The following is a 26,089-nucleotide window of genomic DNA, read 5'->3' as shown; positions in this document are numbered from 1 at the left end:
CCCACTTACAGAGACCCCTTCCCCACATACTGAAACCCCGTCCCCACACACTGAAACCCCTACCGCACACATTGAAATCCCTTCCGCACACACTGAAACACCTTCCCCACACACTGAAACCCCTTCCCCACACACTGAAAACCTTTCCGCACAAACTGAAACAACTTCCCCACACACTGAAACCCCTTCCCCACACACTGAAACCCCTTCCGCACACAGTGAAACACTTCCCCACACACTGATACCCCTTCCCCACACACTGAAACCCCTTCTTCACACACTGAAAAACTTTCCGCACACACTGAAACAACTTCCCCACACACTGAAACCCCTTCCCCACAAACTGAAACCCCTTCCCCAAACACTGTAACCCCTTCCCCACACACTGAACCCCTTCCCCACTCCCTGAAACCCTACCCCAAACACTGAAACCACTTCCCCACATACTGAAACCCCTTCCCCACACTCCGAAACACCTTGCCCACACACTGAAACCCCTTCTGCACACAGTTAAACCCTTCCCCACACACTGAAACCCCCTCCCCACACACTGAAACCCCTTCCCCAAACACTGAATCCCCTTCCCCACCAACTGAAACCCCTTCCCCACACAATGAAACACCTTCCCCACACACTGAAACCCCTTCCCCACACACTGAAACACCTTCCGCACACACTGAAACTCCTTCCGCACACACTGAAACGCCGTCCCCACACACTGAAACCCCTTCCCCACACACTGAAACCCCTTCCCCACACACTGAAACCCCCTCCACACACACTGAAACACCTTCCCCACACACTGAAACCCCAGCCCCACACACTGAAACCCCTTCCGCACACAGTGAAACCCTTCCCCACACACTGAAACCCCTTCGCCAAACACTGATACACATTCCCACACACTGAAACCCCTACCGCACACACTGAAACCCCTTCCGCACACACTGAAACACCTTCCCCACACACTGAAACCTCTTCCCCACACACTGAAACCCCTTCCACACACACTGAAGAACCTTCCCCACACACTGAAACCCCTTCCCCACACACTGACACCCCTTCCGCACACAGTGAAACCCTTCCCCACACACTGAAACCCCTTCCCCACACACTGAAACCCCTTCTTCACACACTGAAACACATCCCCACACACTGAAACCATTTCCCCACACACTGAAACCCTTCCCCACACACTGAAACCCCTTCCCCACTTCTGCAACCCCTTCCCCACACACTGAAACGCCTTCCCCATACACGGAATACCCTTCCGCACACAATGAAACACCTTCCCCACACACTGAAACACCTTCCCCACACACTGAATCCCCTTCCCCACAAACGGAAACTCCTTCCACACACAATGAAACAGCTTCCCCACACACTGAAACCCCTTCCCCACACACTGAAACACCTTGCGCACACACTGAAACACCTTGCGCACACACTGAAACACCTTCCGCACACACTGAATCACCTTCCCCACACACTGAAACCCCTTCCCCACACACTGAAACCCCGTCCCCACACTCTGAAATCCCTTCAACACACACTGATACACCTTCCCCACACACTGAAACCCCTTCCCCACACACTGAAACCCCTTCCGCACACAGTGAAACCCTTCCCCACACACTGAAACACATTCCCCAAACACTGAAACACATCCCCACACACTGAAACCCCTTCCGCACACAATGAAACACATCCCCACAAACTGAAATCCCTTCCCCACACACTGAAACACATCCCCACACACTGAAACACCTTCCCCACGCACTGAAAACCCTTCCCCACACACTGAAACCACTTCCGCACACAGTGAAACCCTTCCCCACACACTGAAACCCCTTCCCCACACACTGAAACACATCCCCAAACACTGAAACCCCTTCCCCACGCACTGAAACTCCTTCCGCACACACTGAAACACCTTCCCCACACACTGAAATCCCATCCACACACAGTTAAACAATTCCCCACACACTGAAACCCCTTCTCCACACACTGAAACCACTTCCCTACACACTGAATCCCCTTCCGCACACCATGAAATACCTTCCCCACACAATGAAACACCTTCACTACACACTGAAACCACTTCCCCACACACTGAAACCCCTTCCGCACACAATGAAACACCTCCCCCACTCACTGAAACACCTTCCGCACAAACTGAAACACCTTCCCCACACACTGAAACCACATCCCCACATACTGCAACCCCTTCCGCACAAACTGAAACCCCTTCCCCACACACTGAATACCCTTCCGCACACAATGAAACACCTTCCCCACACACTGAAACAACTTCCTCACACACTGAATCCCCTTCCCCACAAACTGAAACCCCTTCCGCACACAATGAAACACCTTCCCCACAAACTGAAACTCCTTCCCCACACACTGAAACCTCTACCGCACACACTGAAACCCCTTCCGCACACACTGAAACCCCTTCCCCACACACTGAAACACCTTCCCCACACACTGAAACCCCTTCTGCACACAGATAAACCCTTCCGCACACACAGAAACCCCCTCCCCACACACTGAAACCCCTTCCCCAAACACTGAATCCCCTTCCCCACAAACTGAAACCCCTTCTGCACACAATGAAACAACTTCCCCACACAGCGAAACCCCTTCCCCACACACTGAAACACCTTCAGCACACACTGAAACTCCATCCCCACACACTGAAACCCCTTCCCCACACACTGAAACCCCCTCCACACACACTGAAGCACCTTCCCCACACACTGAAACTCCAGCCCCACACACTGAAACCCCTTCCGCACACAGTGAAACCCTTCCCCACACACTGAAACCCCTTCGCCACACACTGAAACACATTCCCACACACTGAAACACCTTCCCCACACACTGAAACCCCTTCCCCACACAGTGAAACACATTCCCCACACACTGAAACCCCTTCCCCACATACAGAAACCCCTTCCCCACACACTGAAACCCGTACCGCACACACTGAAACCCCTTCCGCACACACTGAAACACCTTCCCCACACACTGAAACCCCTTCCCCACACACTGAAACCCCTTCCACACACACTGAAGAACCTTCCCCACACACTGAACCCCCTTCCCCACACACTAAAACCCCTTCCGCACACAGTGAAACCCTTCCCCACACACTGAAACCCCTTCCCCACACACTGAAACCCCTTCTTCACACACTGAAACACATCCCCACACACTGAAACCATTTCCCCACACACTGAAACCCTTCCCCACACACTGAAACCCCTTCCCCACTTCTGCAACCCCTTCCCCACACACTGAAACGCCTTCCCCATACACAGAATACCCTTCCACACACAATGAAACACCTTCCCCACACACTGAAACACCTTCCCCACACACTGAATCCCCTTCCCCACAAACGGAAACTTCTTCCACACACAATGAAACAGCTTCCCCACACACTGAAACCCCTTCCCCACACACTGAAACACCTTGCGCACACACTGAAACCCCTTCCGCACACACTGAATCACCTTCCCCACACACTGAAACCCCTTCCCCACACTCTGAATCCCCGTCCCCACACTCTGAAATCCCTTCAACACACACTGATACACCCTCCCCACACACTGAAACCCCTTCCCCACACACTGAAACCCCTTCCGCACACAGTGAAACCCTTCCCCACACACTGAAACACTTTCCCCAATTACTGAAACACATCCCCACACACTGAAACCCCTTCCGCACACAATGAAACACATCCCCACAAACTGAAACCCCTTCCCCACACACTGAAGCACATCCCCACACACTGAAACACCTTCCCCACACACTGAAAACCCTTCCCCACACACTGAAACCACTTCCGCACACAGTGAAACCCTTCCCCACACACTGAAACCCCTTCCCCACACACTGAAACACATCCCCAAACACTGAAACCCCTTCCGCACGCACTGAAACTCCTTCCGCACACACTGAAACACCTTCCCCATACACTGAAATCCCATCCACACACAGTTAAACAATTCCCCACACACTGAAACCCCTTCTGCACACACTGAAACCACTTCCCTACACACTGAAACCCCTTCCGCACACAATGAAACACCTCCCCCACTCACTGAAACACCTTCCGCACACACTGAAACACCTTCCCCACACACTGAAACCACTTCCCCACATACTGCAACCCCTTCCGCAAAAACTGAAACCCCTTCCCCACACAATGAAACACCTTCCCCACACACTGAAACCCCTTCCCCACACACTGAAACACCTTCCGCACACACTGAAACTCCTTCCGCACACACTGAAACACCATCCCCACACACTGAAACCCCTTCCCCACACACTGAAACCCCTTCCCCACACACTGAAACCCCCTCCACACACACTGAAACACCTTCCCCACACACTGAAACCCCAGCCCCACACACTGAAACCCCTTCTGCACACAGTGAAACCCTTCCCCACACACTGAAACCCCTTCGCCAAACACTGAAACACATTCCCACACACTGAAACCCCTACCGCACACACTGAAACCCCTTCCGCACACACTGAAACACCTTCCCCACACACTGAAACCTCTTCCCCACACACTGAAACCCCTTCCACACACACTGAAGAACCTTCCCCACACACTGAAACCCCTTCCCCACACACTGACACCCCTTCCGCACACAGTGAAACACATCCCCACACACTGAAACCCCTTCCCCACACATTGAAACCCCTTCTTCACACACTGAAACACATTCCCACACACTGAAACCATTTCCCCACACACTGAAACCCTTCCCCACACACTGAAACCCCTTCCCCACTTCTGCAACCCCTTCCCCACACACTGAAACGCCTTCCCCATACACGGAATACCCTTCCGCACACAATGAAACACCTTCCCCACACACTGAAACACCTTCCCCACACACTGAATCCCCTTCCTCACAAACGGAAACTCCTTCCACACACAATGAAACAGCTTCCCCACACACTGAAACCCCTTCCCCACACACTGAAACACCTTGCGCACACACTGAAACACCTTCCGCACACACTGAATCACCTTCCCCACACACTGAAGCCCCTTCCCCACACACTGAAACCCCGTCCCCACACTCTGAAATCCCTTCAACACACACTGATACACCTTCCCCACACACTGAAACCCCTTCCCCACACACTGAAACCCCTTCCGCACACAGTGAAACCCTTCCCCACACACTGAAACACATTCCCCAAACACTGAAACACATCCCCACACACTGAAACCCCTTCCGCACACAATGAAACACATCCCCACAAACTGAAATCCCTTCCCCACACACTGAAACACATCCCCACACACTGAAACACCTTCCCCACGCACTGAAAACCCTTCCCCACACACTGAAACCACTTCCGCACACAGTGAAACCCTTCCCCACACACTGAAACCCCTTCCCCACACACTGAAACACATCCCCAAGTACTGAAACCCCTTCCCCACGCACTGAAACTCCTTCCGCACACACTGAAACACCTTCCCCACACACTGAAATCCCATCCACACACAGTTAAACAATTCCCCACACACTGAAACCCCTTCTCCACACACTGAAACCACTTCCCTACACACTGAATCCCCTTCCGCACACCATGAAATACCTTCCCCACACAATGAAACACCTTCCCTACACACTGAAACCACTTCCCCACACACTGAAACCCCTTCCGCACACAATGAAACACCTCCCCCACTCACTGAAACACCTTCCGCACAAACTGAAACTCCTTCCCCACACACTGAAACCACTTCCCCACATACTGCAACCCCTTCCGCACAAACTGAAACCCCTTCCCCACACACTGAATACCCTTCCGCACACAATGAAACACCTTCCCCACACACTGAAACAACTTCCTCACACACTGAATCCCCTTCCCCACAAACTGAAACCCCTTCGCACACAATGAAACACCTTCCCCACAAACTGAAACTCCTTCCCCACACACTGAAACCTCTACCGCACACACTGAAACCCCTTCCGCACACACTGAAACCCCTTCCCCACACACTGAAACACCTTCCCCACACACTGAAACCCCTTCTTCACACAGTTAAACCCTTCTGCACACACAGAAACCCCCTCCCCACACACTGAAACCCCTTCCCCAAACACTGAATCCCCTTCCCCACAAACTGAAACCCCTTCTGCACACAATGAAACACCTTCCCCACACAGCGAAACCCCATCCCCACACACTGAAACACCTTCAGCACACACTGAAACTCCATCCACACACACTGAAACACCTTCCCCACACACTGAAACCCCAGCCCCACACACTGAAACCCCTTCCGCACACAGTGAAACCCTTCCCCACACACTGAAACCCCTTCGCCAAACACTGAAACACATTCCCACACACTGAAACACCTTCCCCACACACTGAAACCCCTTCCCCACACAGTGAAACACATTCCCCACACACTGAAACCCCTTCCCCACATACAGAAACCCCTTCCCCACACACTGAAACCCGTACCGCACACACTGAAACCCCTTCCGCACACACTGAAACACCTTCCCCACACACTGAAACCCCTTCCCCACACACTGAAACCCCTTCCACACACACTGAAGAACCTTCCCCACACACTGAACCCCCTTCCCCACACACTGAAACCCCTTCCGCACACAGTGAAACCCTTCCCCACACACTGAAACCCCTTCCCCACACACTGAAACCCCTTCTTCACACACTGAAACACATCCCCACACACTGAAACCATTTCCCCACACACTGAAACCCTTCCCCACACACTGAAACCCCTTCCCCACTTCTGCAACCCCTTCCCCACACACTGAAACGCCTTCCCCATACACGGAATACCCTTCCGCACACAATGAAACACCTTCCCCACACACTGAAACACCTTCCCCACACACTGAATCCCCTTCCCCACAAACGGAAACTTCTTCCACACACAATGAAACAGCTTCCCCACACACTGAAACCCCTTCCCCACACACTGAAACACCTTGCGCACACACTGAAACCCCTTCTGCACACACTGAATCACCTTCCCCACACACTGAAACCCCTTCCCCACACACTGAATCCCCGTCCCCACACTCTGAAATCCCTTCAACACACACTGATACACCCTCCCCACACACTGAAACCCCTTCCCCACACACTGAAACCCCTTCCGCACACAGTGAAACCCTTCCCCACACACTGAAACACATTCCCCAAACACTGAAACACATCCCCACACACTGAAACCCCTTCCCCACACACTGAAACACATCCCCACACACTGAAACACCTTCCCCACACACTGAAAACCCTTCCCCACACACTGAAACCACTTCCGCACACAGTGAAACCCTTCCCCACACACTGAAACCCCTTCCCCACACACTGAAACACATCCCCAAACACTGAAACCCCTTCCGCACGCACTGAAACTCCTTCCGCACACACTGAAACACCTTCCCCATACACTGAAATCCCATCCACACACAGTTAAACAATTCCCCACACACTGAAACCCCTTCTGCACACACTGAAACCACTTCCCTACACACTGAAACCCCTTCCGCACACAATGAAACACCTCCCCCACTCACTGAAACACCTTCCGCACACACTGAAACACCTTCCCCACACACTGAAACCACTTCCCCACATACTGCAACCGCTTCCGCACAAACTGAAACCCCATGCCCACACACTGAATACCCTTCCGCACACAATGAATCACCTTCCCCACACACTGAAACAACTTCCCCACACACTGAATCCCCTTCCCCACAAACTGAAACCCCTTCCGCACACAATGAAACACCTTCCCCACAAACTGAATCTCCTTCCCCACACGCTGAAACCTCTACCGCACAGACTGAAACCCCTTCCGCACACACTGAAACCCCTTCCCCACACACTGAAACACCTTCCCCACTCACTGAAACCCCTTCCGCACACAGTTAAACCCTAACCCACACACTGAAACCCCCTCGCAACACACTGAAACCCCTTCCCCACACACTGAATACCCTTCCACACACAATGAAACACCTTCCGCACACAATGAAACACCTTCCCCACACACAGAATCCCCTTCCCCACACTCTGAAACACCTTCCCCACACACTGAAACACCTTCCGCAGAAACTGAATACCCTTCTGCACACAATGAAACGCCTTCCCCACACAATGAAACCCCTTCCACACACACTGAAACACCTTCTCCAGACACTGAAACCCCTTCCCCAAACACTGAAACGCCTTGCGCACTAACTGAAACCCTTCCCCACTTACAGAGACCCCTTCCCCACATACTGAAACCCCTTCCCCACACACTGAAACCCCTACCGCACACACTGAAATCCCTTCCGCACACACTGAAACACCTTCCCCACACTCTGAAACGCCTTCCCCACACACTGAAACCCTTTCCGCACAAACTGAAACAACTTCCCCACACACTGAAACCCCTTCCCCACACACTGAAACCCCTTCCGCACACAGTGAAACCCTTCCCCACACACTGAAACACCTTCCCCACACACTGAAACCCCTTCCTCACACACTGAAAACCCTTCCGCACACACTGAAACACCTTCCCCACACACTGAAACCCCTTCCCCACACACTGAAACCCCTTCCCCAAACACTAAAACCCCTTCCCCACACACTGAACCCCTTCCCCACTCACTAAAACCCTACCCCAAACACTAAAACCCCTTCCCCACATACTGAAACCCCTTCCCCACACTCTGAAACACCTTCCCCACACACTGAAACCCCTTCTGCACATACTGAAACCCTTCCCCACACACTGAATCCCCCTCCCCACACACTGAAACCCCTTCCCCAAACACTGAATCCCCTTCCCCACAAACTGAAACCCTTTCCGCACACAATGAAACACCTTCCCCAAACACTAAAACCCCTTCCCCACTCACTGAAACACCTTCCGCACACACTGAAACCCCTTCCGCACACACTGAAACACCATCCCCACACTCTGAAACCCCTTCCCCACACACTGAAACCCCTTCCCCACACACTGAAACCCCCTCCACACACACTGAAAGACCTTCCCCACACACTGAAACCCCAGCCCCATACACTGAAACCCCTTCCGCACACAGTGAAACCCTTCCCCACACACTGAAACCGCTTCGCCAAATACTGAAACACATTCCCACACACTGAAACACCTTCCCCACACACTGAAACCCCTTCCCCACATACTGAAACCCCTTCCCCAAACAGTGAAACCCCTACCGCACACACTGAAACCCCTTCCGCACACACTGAAACACCTTTCCCACACACTGAAACCCCTTCCCCACACACTGAAACCCCTTCCACACACACTGAAGAACCTTCCCCACACACTGAAACCCCTTCCCCACACACTGAAACCCCTTCCGCACACAGTGAAACCCTTCCCCACACACTGAAACCCCCTCCCCACACACTGAAACCCCTTCCCCACACACTGAATACCCTTCCACACACAATGAAACCCCTTCCCCACTCACTGAAAGCCCTTCCCCACACACTGAAACCCTTAGCCTCACTCCGAAACCCCTTCCTCACACAAAGAAACTCCTTCTCCAAACACTGAAACCCCTTTCCCACACTCTGAAACACCTTCCCCACACACTGAAACCCCTTCCGCACACAGCTAAACCCTTCCCCACACACTGAAACCCTCTCCCCATATACTGAAACCCCTTCCCCAAACACTGAATCCCCTTCCCCTCAAACTGAAACCCCTTCAGCACACAATGAAACACCCTTCCCACACACTGAAACCCCTTCCCCAAACACTGAAACACCTTCCGCACACGCTGAAACCCCTTCCGCATACACTGGAAAACCATCCCCACACACTGAATCCCCTTCCCCACACACTGAAACCCCTTCCCCACACACTGAGAACCCCTCCACACACACTGAAACACCTTCCCCACACACTGAAACCCCATCCCCACACACTGAAACAGCTTCCGCACACAGTGTAACCCTTCCCCACACACTGAAAACCCTTCCCCAAACACTGAAACACATTCCCACACACTGAAACACGTTCCCCACACACTGAAACACATTCCCCACACACTGAAACCCCTTCCCCACATACTGAAACCCCTTCCCCACACACTGAAACCCCTACCACACACACTGAAACCCCTTCCGCACACACTGAAACACCTTCCCCACACACTGAAACCCCTTCCCCACACACTGAAACACCTTCCACACACACTGAAGCACCTTCCCCACACACTGAAACCCCTTCCCCACACACTGAAACCCCTTCCACACACACTGAACCCCTTCCTCACACACTGAAACCCCTTCCCCACAAACTGAAACCCCTTCTCCACACACTGAAACACATTCCCACACACTGATACCCCTTCCCCACACACTGAAACCCTTTCCCCACACACTGAAAACCCTTCCCCAAACACTGAAACACCTTCCCACGTTGTGAAACCCCTTCCCCACTCACTGAAACCCCTTCCCCACACTCTGAAACCCTTACCCTAACTCTGAAACCCCTTCCCCACACAATGAAACTCCTTCTCCAAACACTGAAACCCCTTCCTCACACACTGAAACCCTTCCCCACACACTGAAAGCCCTTCCCCACACTCTGAAACCCCTTCCCAACACACTGAAATACATCCCCACAGTCAGAAACACCTTCCCCACACACTGAAACCCATTCCGCACACACTGAAACCCATCCCCACACACTGAAACCCATCCCCACACACTGAAACCCAACCCCACACCCTGAAACACCTTCCCCACACACTGAACCCCTTCCCCACACACTGAAACACATCCCCACACACTGAAAGACCTCCCCAACATACTGAAACACCTTCCCCACACACTGAAATCCCTTCCCCACACACTGAAATATCTTGCCCAGAAACTGAAACACCTTCCCCACACACTGATACCCCTTCACCACCCACTGAAACCCTTCCCCACACACTGAAACATCTTCCCCACACACTGAAACCCCTTCCACACACACTGAAACACCTTCCCCACACACTGAAACATCTTCGCCACACACTGAAACCCCTTCCACACACACTGTAACACATTCCCCACACACTGAAACCCTTCCCCACACACTGAAACGCCTACCTCACACACTGAAACCCTTTCCACATACTGAAACCCCTTCCCCAAACACTGAAACCCCGTCCCCACACACTGTAACCCTTCCCCACACACTGAAACCCCTTCCCCACACACTGAAACCCTTCCCCAAACACTGAGACACCTTCCCCACACACTGAAACAACTTCCCCACACACTGAAACCCTGCCCCACACACTGAAACCCCTACCCCACATACTGAAACCCCTTCCCCACACACTGAAACACCTTCCCCACACACTGAAACCCCTGCCGCACACAGTTAAACCCTACCCCACACACTGAAACCCCCGCCCCACACACTGAAACACCTTCCCCATACACTGAATACCCTTCCACACACAATGAAACACCTTCCCCACACAATGAAACACCTTCCCCACACACAGAATCCCCTTCCACACACACTGAACCCCCTTCTGCACACAATGAAACACCTTCCCCAAACACAGAATCCCCTTCCACACACACTGAACCCCCTTCTGCACACAATGAAACACCTACCCGACACACTGAAACCCCTTCCCCACACACTGAAACACCTTCCGCAGAAACTGAAACCACTTCCGCACACACTGAAAAACTTTCCCCACACACTGAAACCCCTCCCCCAATCACTGAAACACCTTCCCCACACACTGAAACCCCTTCCACACACACTGTAACACCTTCCCCACACACTGAAACCCCTTCCCCACACACTGAAACACATCCCCACACACTGAAACCCCTTCCCCACTAACTGAAACACATCCCCACACATTGAATACCCTTCCACACACAATGAAACACCTTCCCCACGCAATGAAAAGCCTTCCCGACACACTGAAACCCCTTCCCCACACACTGAAACACCTTCCGCAGACACTGAAACCACTTCCGCACACACTGAAAAACTTTCCCCACACACTGAAACCCCTTCCCCACACACTGAAACACCTTCCCCACACACTGAAACCCCTTCCACACACACTGTAACACCTTCCCCACACACTGAAACCCCTTCCCCACACACTGAAACACATCCCCACACACTGAAACCCCGTCCCCACTAACTGAAACACATCCCCACACACTGAATACCCTTCCACACACAATGAAACACCTTCCCCACGCAATGAAACGCCTTCCCCACACACTGAAACCCTTCCCCACACACTGAAAACCTTACCCACACACTGAAACCCCTTCCGCACACACTGAAACACCTTCCACACACACTGAAACCCCATCCGCAAACACTGCAACACATTCCCCACACACTGAAACCCTTCCCCACACACTGAAACCCCTTCCGCAACACTGAAACTCTTCCCCACATACTGAAACCCCTTCCCCACACACTGAAACCCCGTCCCCAAACACTGAAACCCTTCCCCACACACTGAAACCCCTACCCCACACACTGAAACCCTTCCCCACACACTGAGAACCCTTCCCCACACTCTGAAACACCTTCCGCACTCACTGAAAGACTGCCCCACACACTGAAACCCTTCCCCACACACTGAAAACCCTACCCCACATACTGAAACCCCTTCCCCACACTCTGAAACACCTTCTGCACACAGTTAAACCCTATCCCACACACTGAAACACCCGCCCCACACACTGAAACCCCTTCCCCACACACTGAATAACCTTCCACACACAATGAAACACCTTCCCCACACAATGAAACACCTTCCCCACACACAGAATCCCCTTCCCCACACACTGAAACCCCTTCCGCATACAATGAAACATCTTCCCCACACACTGAAACCCCTTCCCCACACACTGAAACCCCATCCCCACACACTGAAACCCCTTCCGCACACAGTGAAACCCTTCCCCACACACTGAAACCCCTTCCCCAAACACTGAAACACATTCCCACACACTGAAACACCTTCCCCACATACTGAAACCCCTTCCCCACACACTGAATCACCTTCCCCACACACTGAAACCCCTTCCCACACACTGAAAGACCTCCCCAACACACTGAAACACCTTCCCCACACAGTGAAATCCCTTCCCCACACACTGAAATATCTTCCCCAGAAACTGAAACACCTTCCCCACACACTGATACCCCTTCACCACCCTGTGAAACACTTCCCCACACACTGAAACATCTTCCCCACACACTGAAACCCCTTCCACACACACTGAAACACCTTCCCCACACACTGAAACATCTTCGCCACACACTGAAACCCCTTCCACACACACTGTAACACATTCCCCACACACTGAAACCCTTCCCCACACACTGAAACGCCTTCCGCACACACTGAAACCCTTCCCCACATACTGAAACCCCTTCCCCAAACACTGAAACCCCGTCCCCACACACTGTAACCCTTCCCCACACACTGAAACCCCTTCCCCACACACTGAAACCCTTCCCCAAACACTGAGACCCCTTCCCCACACACTGAAACAACTTCCCCACACACTGAAACCCTGCCCCACACACTGAAACCCTTCCCCACACACTGAAACCCCTACCCCACATACTGAAACCCCTTCCCCACACACTGAAACACCTTCCCCACACACTGAAACCCCTGCCGCACACAGTTAAACCCTACCCCACACACTGAAACCACCGCCCCACACACTGAAACACCTTCCCCACACACTGAATACCCTTCCACACACAATGAAACACCTACCCCACGCAATGAAACACCTTCCCCACACACAGAATCCCCTTCCACACACACTGAATCCTCTTCTGCACACAATGAAACACCTTCCCCACACACAGAATCCCCTTCCACACACACTGAACCCCCTTCTGCACACAATGAAACACCTTCCCCACATACTGAAACCCCTTCCCCACACACTGAAACACCTTCCGCAGAAACTGAAACCACCTCCGCACACACTGTAAAACTTTCCCCACACACTGAAACCCCTTCCCCACACACTGAAACACCTTCCCCACACACTGAAACCCCTTCCACACACACTGTAACACCTTCCCCACACACTGAAACCCCTTCCCCACACATTGAAACACATCCCCTCACACTGAAACCCCTTCCCCACGAACTGAAACACATCCCCACACACTGAAACGCCTTCCCCACACACTGAAAGACATCCCCACACACTGAAACACCTTCCCCACACACTGAAACCCCTTCCCCAAACACTGAAACCCCTTCCGCACTCAGTTAAATCCTTCCCCACACACTCAAAACCCTTCCACATACACTGAATCACCTTCCACACACACTGAAACCCTTCCCCACACACTGAAAACCTTCCCCACACACTGAAACCCCTTCTGCACACACTGAAACACCTTCCCCACACACTGAAACCCCATCCGCAAACACTGCAACACATTCCCCACACACTGAAACCCTTCCCCACACACTGAAACCCCTTCCGCAACACTGAAACTCTTCCCCACAAACTGAAACCCCTTCCCCACACACTGAAACCCCGTCCCCAAACACTGTAACCCTTCCCCACACACTGAAACCCCTTCCCCACAAACTGAAACACTTCCCCACACACTGAGACCCCTTCCCCACACACTGAAACACCTTCCGCACACACTGAAAGACTGCCCCACACACTGAAACCCTTCCCCACACACTGAAAACCCTACCCCACATACTGAAACCCCTTCCCCACACTCTGAAACACCTTCCGCACACAGTTAAACCCTATCCCACACACTGAAACCCCCTCCCCACACACTGAAACCCCTTCCCCACACACTGAATACCCTTCCACACACAATGAAACACCTTCCCCACACAATGAAACAACTTCCCCACACACAGAATCCCCTTCCACACACACTGAAACCCCTTCCCCACACAAAGAAACTCCTTCTCCAAACACTGAAACCCCTTTCCCACACTCTGAAACACCTTCCCCACACACTGAAACCCCTTCCGCACACAGCTAAACCCTTCCCCACACACTGAAACCCTCTCCCCACATACTGAAACCCCTTCCCCAAACACTGAATCCCCTTCCCCACAAACTGAAACCCCTTCAGCACACAATGAAACACCCTTCCCACACACTGAATCCCCTTCCCCAAACACTGAAACACCTTCCGCACACACTGAAACCCCTTCCGCATACACTGGAAAACCATCCCCACACACTGAAACCCCTTCCCCACACACTGAAACCCCTTCCCCACACACTGAAAACCCCTCCACACACACTGAAACACCTTCCCCACACACTGAAACCCCATCCCCACACACTGAAACAGCTTCCGCACACAGTGTAACCCTTCCCCACACACTGAAAACCCTTCCCCAAACACTGAAACACATTCCCACACACTGAAACACGTTCCCCACACACTGAAACACATTCCCCACACACTGAAACCCCTTCCCCACATACTGAAACCCCTTCCCCACACACTGAAACCCCTACCACACACACTGAAAACCCTTCCGCACACACTGAAACACCTTCCCCACACACTGAAACCCCTTCCCCACACACTGAAACCCCTTCCCCACACACTGAAACCCCTTCCACACACACTGAACCCCTTCCCCACACACTGAAACCCCTTCCCCATAAACTGAAACCCCTTCTCCACACACTGAAACACATTCCCACACACTGATACCCTTCCCCACACACTGAAACCCTTTCCCCACACACTGAAAACCCTTCCCCAAGCACTGAAACACTTTCCCACGTTGTGAAACCCCTTCCCCACTCACTGAAACCCCTTCCCCACACTCTGAAACCCATACCCTTACTCTGAAACCCCTTCCCCACACAATGAAACTCCTTCTCCAAACACTGAAACCCCTTCCCCACACACTGAAACCCTTCCCCACACTCTGAAAACCCTTCCCCACACTCTGAAACCCCTTCCCAACACACTGAAATACATCCCCACAGTCAGAAACACCTTCCCCACACACTGAAACCCATTCCGCACACACTGAAACCCATCCCCACACACTGAAACCCATCCCCACACACTGAAACCCAACCCCACACCCTGAAACACCTTCCCCACACACTGAACCCCTTCCCCACACACTGAAACACATCCCCACACACTGAAAGACCTCCCCAACACACTGAAACACCTTCCCCACACACTGAAATCCCTTCCCCACACACTGAAATATCTTCCCCACACACTGAAACATCTTCCCCACACACTGAAACCCCTTCCACACACACTGAAACACCTTCCCCACACACTGAAACATCTTCGCCACACACTGAAACCCCTTCCACACACACTGTAACACATTCCCCACACACTGAAACCCTTCCCCACACACTGAAACGCCTACCTCACACACTGAAACCCTTCCCCACATACTGAAACCCCTTCCCCAAACACTGAAACCCCTTCCCCACACACTGTAACCCTTCCCCACACACTGAAACCCCTTCCCCACACACTGAAACCCTTCCCCAAACACTGAGACCACTTCCCCACACACTGAAACAACTTCCCCACACACTGAAACCCCTTCCCCACACACTGAAAGCCTTCCCCACACACTGATACCCCTTCACCACCCTGTGAAACCCTTCCCCACACACTGAAACATCTTCCCCACACACTGAAACCCCTTCCACACACACTGAAACACCTTCCCCACACACTGAAACATCTTCGCCACACACTGAAACCCCTTCCACACACACCGTAACACATTCCCCACACACTGAAGCCCTTCCCCACACACTGAAACGCCTTCCGCACACACTGAAACCCTTCCCCACATACTGAAACCCCTTCCCCAAACACTGAAACCCCGTCCCCACACACTGTAACCCTTCCCCACACACTGAAACCCCTTCCCCACACACTGAAACCCTTCCCCAAACACTGAGACCCCTTCCCCACACACTGAAACAACTTCCCCACACACTGAAACCCTGCCCCACACACTGAAACCCTTTCCCACACACTGAAACCCCTACCCCACATACTGAAACCCCTTCCCCACACACTGAAACACCTTCCCCACACACTGAAACCCCTGCCGCACACAGTTAAACCCTACCCCACACACTGAAACCACCGCCCCACACACTGAAACACCTTCCCCACACACTGAATACCCTTCCACACACAATGAAACACCTACCCCACGCAATGAAACACCTTCCCCACACACAGAATCCCCTTCCACACACACTGAATCCTCTTCTGCACACAATGAAACACCTTCCCCACACACAGAATCCCCTTCCACACACACTGAACCCCCTTCTGCACACAATGAAACACCTTCCCCACATACTGAAACCCCTTCCCCACACACTGAAACCCCTTCCACACACACTGAAACACCTTCCCCACACACTGAAACCCCTTCCGCACACACTGTAACACCTTCCCCACACACTGAAACCCCCTCCCCACACACTGAAACACATCCCCTCACACTGAAACCCCTTCCCCACGAACTGAAACACATCCCCACACACTGAAACGCCTTCCCCACACACTGAAAGACATCCCCACACACTGAAACACCTTCCCCACACACTGAAACCCCTTCCCCAAACACTGAAACCCCTTCCGCACTCAGTTAAATCCTTCCCCACATACTCAAAACCCTTCCACATACACTGAATCACCTTCCACACACACTGAAACCCTTCCCCACACACTGAAAACCTTCCCCACACACTGAAACCCCTTCCGCACACACTGAAACACCTTCCCCACACACTGAAACCCCATCCGCAAACACTGCAACACATTCCCCACACACTGAAACCCTTCCCCACACACTGAAACCCCTTCCGCAACACTGAAACTCTTCCCCACAAACTGAAACCCCTTCCCCACACACTGAAACCCCGTCCCCAAACACTGTAACCCTGCCCCACACACTGATACCCCTTCCCCACAAATTGAAACCCTTCCCCACACACTGAGACCCCTTCCCCACACACTGAAACACCTTCCGCACACACTGAAAGACTGCCCCACACACTGAAACCCTTCCCCACACACTGAAAACCCTACCCCACATACTGAAACCCCTTCCCCACACTCTGAAACACCTTCCGCACACAGTTAAATCCTATCCCACACACTGAAACCCCCTCCCCACACACTGAAACCCCTTCCCCACACACTGAATACCCTTCCACACACAATGAAACACCTTCCTCACACAATGAAACAACTTCCCCACACACAGAATCCCCTTCCCCACACACTGAAACCCCTTCCCCACACAAAGAAACTCCTTCTCCAAACACTGAAACCCCTTTCCCACACTCTGAAACACCTTCCCCACACACTGAAACCCCTTCCGCACACAGCTAAACCCTTCCCCACACACTGAAACCCTTTCCCCACATACTGAAACCCCTTCCCCAAACACTGAATCCCCTTCCCCACAAACTGAAACCCCTTCAGCACACAATGAAACACCCTTCCCACACACTGAAACCCCTTCCCCAAACACTGAAACACCTTCCGCACACACTGAAACCCCTTCCGCACACAGTGTAACCCTTCCCCACACACTGAAAACCCTTCCCCAAACACTGAAACACATTCCCACACACTGAAACACGTTCCCCACACACTGAAACACATTCCCCACACACTGAAACCCATTCCCCACACACTGAAACCCCTACCACACACACTGAAACCCCTTCCGCACACACTGAAACACCTTCCCCACACACTGAAACCCCTTCCCCACACACTGAAACACCTTCCACACACACTGAAGCACCTTCCCCACACACTGAAACCCCTTCCCCACACACTGAAACCCCTTCCACACACACTGAACCCCTTCCCCACACACTGGAACCCCTTCCCCACAAACTGAAACCCCTTCTCCACACACTGAAACACATTCCCACACACTGATACCCCTTCCCCACACACTGAAACCCTTTCCCCACACACTGAAAACCCTTCCCCAAACACTGAAACACTTTCCCACGTTGTGAAACCCCTTCCCCACTCACTGAAACCCCTTCCCCACACTCTGAAACCCTTACGCTAACTCTGAAACCCCTTCCCCACACAATGAAACTCCTTCTCCAAACACTGAAACCCCTTCCCCAAACACTGAAACCCTTCCCCACACTCTGAAAGCCCTTCCCCACACTCTGAAACCCCTTCCCAACACACTGAAATACATCCCCACAGTCAGAAACACCTTCCCCACACACTGAAACCCATTCCGCACACACTGAAACCCATCCCCACACACTGAAACCCATCCCCACACACTGAAACCCAACCCCACACCCTGAAACACCTTCCCCACACACTGAACCCCTTCCCCACACACTGAAACACATCCCCACACACTGAAAGACCTCCCCAACACACTGAAACACCTTCCCCACACACTGAAATCCCTTCCCCACACACTGAAATATCTTCCCCACACTCTGAAACCCCTTCCCAACACACTGAAATACATCCCCACAGTCAGAAACACCTTCCCCACACACTGAAACCCATTCCGCACACACTGAAACCCATCCCCACACACTGAAACCCAACCCCACACCCTGAAACACCTTCCCCACACACTGAACCCCTTCCCCACACACTGAAACACATCCCCACACACTGAAAGACCTCCCCAACACACTGAAACACCTTCCCCACACACTGAAATCCCTTCCCCACACACTGAAATATCTTCCCCAGAAACTGAAACACCTTCCCCACACACTGATACCCCTTCACCACCCACTGAAACCCTTCCCCACACACTGAAACATCTTCCCCACACACTGAAACCCCTTCCACACACACTGAAACACCTTCCCCACACACTGAAACATCTTCGCCACACACTGAAACCCCTTCCACACACACTGTAACACATTCCCCACACACTGAAACCCTTCCCCACACACTGAAACGCCTACCTCACACACTGAAACCCTTCCCCAAATACTGAAACCCCTTCCCCAAACACTGAAACCCCGTCCCCACACACTGTAACCCTTCCCCACACACTGAAACCCCTTCCCCACACACTGAAACCCTTCCCCAAACACTGAGACCCCTTCCCCACACACTGAAACAACTTCCCCACACACTGAAACCCTACCCCACATACTGAAACCCCTTCCCCACACACTGAAACACCTTCCCCACACACTGAAACCCCTGCCGCACACAGTTAAACCCTACCCCACACACTGAAACCCCCGCCCCACACACTGAAACACCTTCCCCATACACTGAATACCCTTCCACACACAATGAAACACCTTCCCCACACAATGAAACACCTTCCCCACACACAGAATCCCCTTACACAATAACTGAAACCCCTTCTGCACACAATGAAACACCTTCCCCACACACAGAATCCCCTTCCACACACACTGAACCCCCTTCTGCACACAATGAAACACCTTCCCGACACACTGAAACCCCTTCCCCACACACTGAAACACCTTCCGCAGAAACTGAAACCCCTTCCACACACACTGTAACACCTTCCCCACACACTGAAACCCCTTCCCCACACACTGAAACACATCCCCACAGACTGAAACCCCTTCCCCACTAACTGAAACACATCCCCACACACTGAATACCCTTCCACACACAATGAAACACCTTCCCCACGCAATGAAACGCCTTCCCCACACACTGAAACCCTTCCCCAAACACTGAGACCCCTTCCCCACACACTGAAACAACTTCCCCACACACTGAAACCCTACCCCACATACTGAAACCCCTTCCCCACACACTGAAACACCTTCCCCACACACTGAAACCCCTGCCGCACACAGTTAAACCCTACCCCACACACTGAAACCCCCGCCCCACACACTGAAACACCTTCCCCATACACTGAATACCCTTCGACACACAATGAAACACCTTCCCCACACAATGAAACACCTTCCCCACACACAGAATCCCCTTACACAATAACTGAAACCCCTTCTGCACACAATGAAACACCTTCCCCACACACAGAATCCCCTTCCACACACACTGAACCCCCTTCTGCACACAATGAAACACCTTCCCGACACACTGAAACCCCTTCCCCACACACTGAAACACCTTCCGCAGAAACTGAAACCACTTCCGCACACACTGAAAAACTTTCCCCACACACTGAAACCCCTTCCCCACACACTGAAACACCTTCCCCACACACTGAAACCCCTTCCACACACACTGTAACACCTTCCCCACACACTGAAACCCCTTCCCCACACACTGAAACACATCCCCACACACTGAAACCCCTTCCCCACTAACTGAAACACATCCCCACACACTGAATACCCTTCCACACACAATGAAACACCTTCCCCACGCAATGAAACGCCTTCCCCACACACTGAAACCCTTCCCCACACACTGAAAACCTTACCCACACACTGAAACCCCTTCCGCACACACTGAAACACCTTCCACACACACTGAAACCCCATCCGCAAACACTGCAACACATTCCCCACACACTGAAACCCTTCCCCACACACTGAATCCCCTTCCGCAACACTGAAACTCTTCCCCACATACTGAAACCCCTTCCCCACACACTGAACCCCGTCCCCAAACATTGTAACCCTTCCCCACACACTGAAACCCCTACCCCACACACTGAAACCCTTCCCCACACACTGAGAACCCTTCCCCACACTCTGAAACACCTTCCGCACTCACTGAAAGACTGCCCCACACACTGAAACCCTTCCCCCACACTGAAAACCCTACCCCACATACTGAAACCCCTTCCCCACACTCTGTAACACCTTCCGCACACAGTTAAACCCTATCCCACACACTGAAACCCCCGCCCCACACACTGAAACCCCTTCCCCACACACTGAATAACCTTCCACACACAATGAAACACCTTCCCCACACACTGAAACACCTTCCCCACACACAGAATCCCCTTCCCCAAACACTGAAACCCCTTCCGCACACAATGAAACATCTTCCCCACACACTGAAACCCCTTCCCCACACACTGAAACCCCCTCCACACACACTGAAACACCTTCCCCACACACTGAAACCCCATCCCCACACACTGAAACCCCTTCCGCACACAGTGAAACCCTTCCCCACACACTGAAACCCCTTCCCCAAACACTGAAACACATTCCCACACACTGAAACACCTTCCCCACACACTGAAACCCCTTCCCCACATACTGAATCACCTTCCCCACACACTGAAACCCCTTCCCACACACTGAAGGACCTCCCCAACACACTGAAACACCTTCCCCACACACTGAAATCCCTTCCCCACACACTGAAATATCTTCCCCAGAAACTGAAACACCTTCCCCACACACTGATACCCCTTCACCACCCAGTGAAACCCTTCCCCACACACTGAAACATCTTCCCCACACACTGAAACCCCTTCCACACACACTGAAACACCTTCCCCACACACTGAAACATCTTCGCCACACACTGAAACCCCTTCCACACACACTGTAACACATTCCCCACACACTGAAACCCTTCCCCACACACTGAAACGCCTTCCGCACACACTGAAACCCTTCCCCACATACTGAAACCCCTTCCCCAAACACTGAAACCCCGTCCCCACACACTGTAACCCTTCCCCACACACTGAAACCCCTTCCCCACACACTGAAACCCTTCCCCAAACACTGAGACTCCTTCCCCACACACTGAAACAACTTCCCCACACACTGAAACCCTGCCCCACACACTGAAACCCTTCCCCACACACTGAAACCCCTACCCCACATACTGAAACCCCTTCCCCACACACTGAAACACCTTCCCCACACACTGAAACCCCTGCCGCACACAGTTAAACCATACCCCACACACTGAAACCACCGCCCCACACACTGAAACACCTTCCCCACACACTGAATACCCTTCCACATACAATGAAACACCTACCCCACGCAATGAAACACCTTCCTCACACACAGAATCCCCTTCCACACACACTGAATCCTCTTCTGCACACAATGAAACACCTTCCCCACACACAGAATCCCCTTCCACACACACTGAACCCCCTTCTGCAAACAATGAAACACCTTCCCCACATACTGAAACCCCTTCCCCACACACTGAAACACCTTCCGCAGAAACTGAAACCACTTCCGCACACACTGTAAAACTTTCCCCACACACTGAAACCCCTTCCCCACACACTGAAACACCTTCCCCACACACTGAAACCCCTTCCACACACACTGTAACACCTTCCCCACACACTGAAACCCCTTCCCCACACACTGAAACACATCCCCTCACACTGAAACCCCTTCCCCACGAACTGAAACACATCCCCACACACTGAATACCCTTCCACACACAATGAAACACCTTCCCCACGCAATGAAACGCCTTCCCGACACACTGAAACCCCTTCCCCACACACTGAAACACCTTCCGCAGACACTGAAACCACTTCCGCACACACTGAAAAACTTTCCCCACACACTGAAACCCCTTCCCCACACACTGAAACCCCCTCCACACACACTGAAACACCTTCCCCACACACTGAAACCCCAGCCCCACACACTGAAACCCCTTCCGCACACAGTGAAACCCTTCCCCACACACTGAAACCCCTTCGCCAAACACTGAAACACATTCCCACACACTGAAACACCATCCCCACACACTGAAACCCCTTCCCCACACAGAGAAACACATTCCCCACACACTGAAACCCCTTCCCCACCTACTGAAACCCCTTCCCCACACACTGAAACCCCTACCGCACACACTGAAACCCCTTCCGCACACACTGAATCACCTTCCCCACACACTGAAACCCCTTCCCCACACACTGAAACCCCTTCCACACACACTGAAGAACCTTCCCCACACACTGAAACCCCTTCCCCACACACTGAAACCCCTTCCGCACACAGGAAAACACTTCCCCACACACTGAAACCCCTTCACCACACACTGAAACCCCTTCTTCACACACTGAAACACATCCCCACACACTGAAACCACTTCCCCACACACTGAAACCCTTTCGCCACACACTGAAAACCCTTCCCCAATCTCTGAAACACTTTCCCACACTTTGAAACCCCTTCCCCACTCACTGAAACCCCTTCCCCACACTCTGAAACCCTTACCCTAACTCTGAAACCCCTTCCCCACACAATGAAACTCCTTCTCCAAACACTGAAACCCCTTCCCCACACACTGAAACCCTTCCCCACACTCTGAAAGCCCTTCCCCACACTCTGAAACCCCTTCCCAACACACTGAAATACATCCCCACACTCAGAAACACCTTCCCCACAGACTGAAACCCATTCCGCACACACTGAAACGCATCCCCACACACTGAAACCCATCCCCACACACTGAAACCCAACCCCACAACCTGAAACACCTTCCCCACACACTGAACCCCTTCCCCACACACTGAAACAAATCCCCACACACTGAAACACCTTCCCCACACACTGAAACCCCTTCCCACACACTGAAAGACCTCCCCAACACACTGAAACACCTTCCCCACACACTGAAATCCCTTCACCACACACTGAAATATCTTCCTCAGAAACTGAAACACCTTCCCCACACACTGATACCCCTTCACCACCCACTGAAACCCTTCCCCACACACTGAAACATCTTCCCCACACACTGAAACCCCTTCCACACACACTGAAACACCTTCCCCACACACTGAAACATCTTCGCCACACACTGAAACCCCTTCAACACACACTGTAACACATTCCCCACACACTGAAACCCTTCCCCACACACTGAAACGCCTTCCGCACACACTGAAACCCTTCCCCACATACTGAAACCCCTTCCCCAAACACTGAAACCTCGTCCCCACACACTGTAACCGTTCCCCACACACTGAAACCCCTTCCCCACACACTGAAACCCTTCCACAAACACTGAGACCCATTCCCCACACACTGAAACAACTTCCCCACACACTGAAACCCTGCCCCACACACTGAAACCCTTCCCCACACACTGAAACCCCTACCCCACATACTGAAACCCCTTCCCCACACACTGAAACACCTTCCCCACACACTGAAACCCCTGCCACACACAGTTAAACCCTACCCCACACACTGAAACCCCCGCCCCACAAACTGAAACACCTTCCCCACACACTGAATACCCTTCCACACACAATGAAACACCTTCCCCACACAATGAAACACCTTCCCCACACACAGAATCCCCTTCCACACACACTGAACCCCCTTCTGCACACAATGAAACACCTTCCCCACACACAGAATCCCCTTCCACACAGACTGAACCCCCTTCTGCACACAATGAAACACCTTCCCCACACACTGAAACCCCTTCCCCACACACTGAAACACCTTCCGCAGAAACTGAAACCACTTCCGCACACACTGAAAAACTTTCCCCACACACTGAAACCCCTTCCCCACACACTGAAACACCTTCCCCACACACTGAAACACCTTCCACACACACTGTAACACCTTCCCCACACACTGAAACCCCTTCCCCACACACTGAAACACATCCCCACACACTGAAACCCCTTCCCCACTAACTGAAACACATCCCCACACACTGAAACGCCTTCCCGACACACTGAAAGACATCCCCACAAACTGAAACACCTTCCCCACACACTGAAACCCCTTCCCCAAACACTGAAACCCCTTCTGCACTCAGTTAAATCCTTCCCCACATACTCAAACCCGTTCCACACACACTGAATCACCTTCCACACACACTGAAACCCTTCCCCACACACTGAAAACCTTCCCCACACACTGAAACCCCCTCCACACACACTGAAACACCTTCCCCACACACTGAAACCCCAGCCCCACACACTGAAACCCCTTCCGCACAAAGTGAAACCCTTCCCCACACACTGAAACCCCTTCGCCAAACACTGAA

The sequence above is a fragment of the Heterodontus francisci genome, chromosome 7 (genome assembly GCF_036365525.1).
Source record: "Heterodontus francisci isolate sHetFra1 chromosome 7, sHetFra1.hap1, whole genome shotgun sequence".
Taxonomy (NCBI): domain Eukaryota; kingdom Metazoa; phylum Chordata; class Chondrichthyes; order Heterodontiformes; family Heterodontidae; genus Heterodontus; species Heterodontus francisci.
This window is presented reverse-complemented; position numbering follows the sequence as displayed.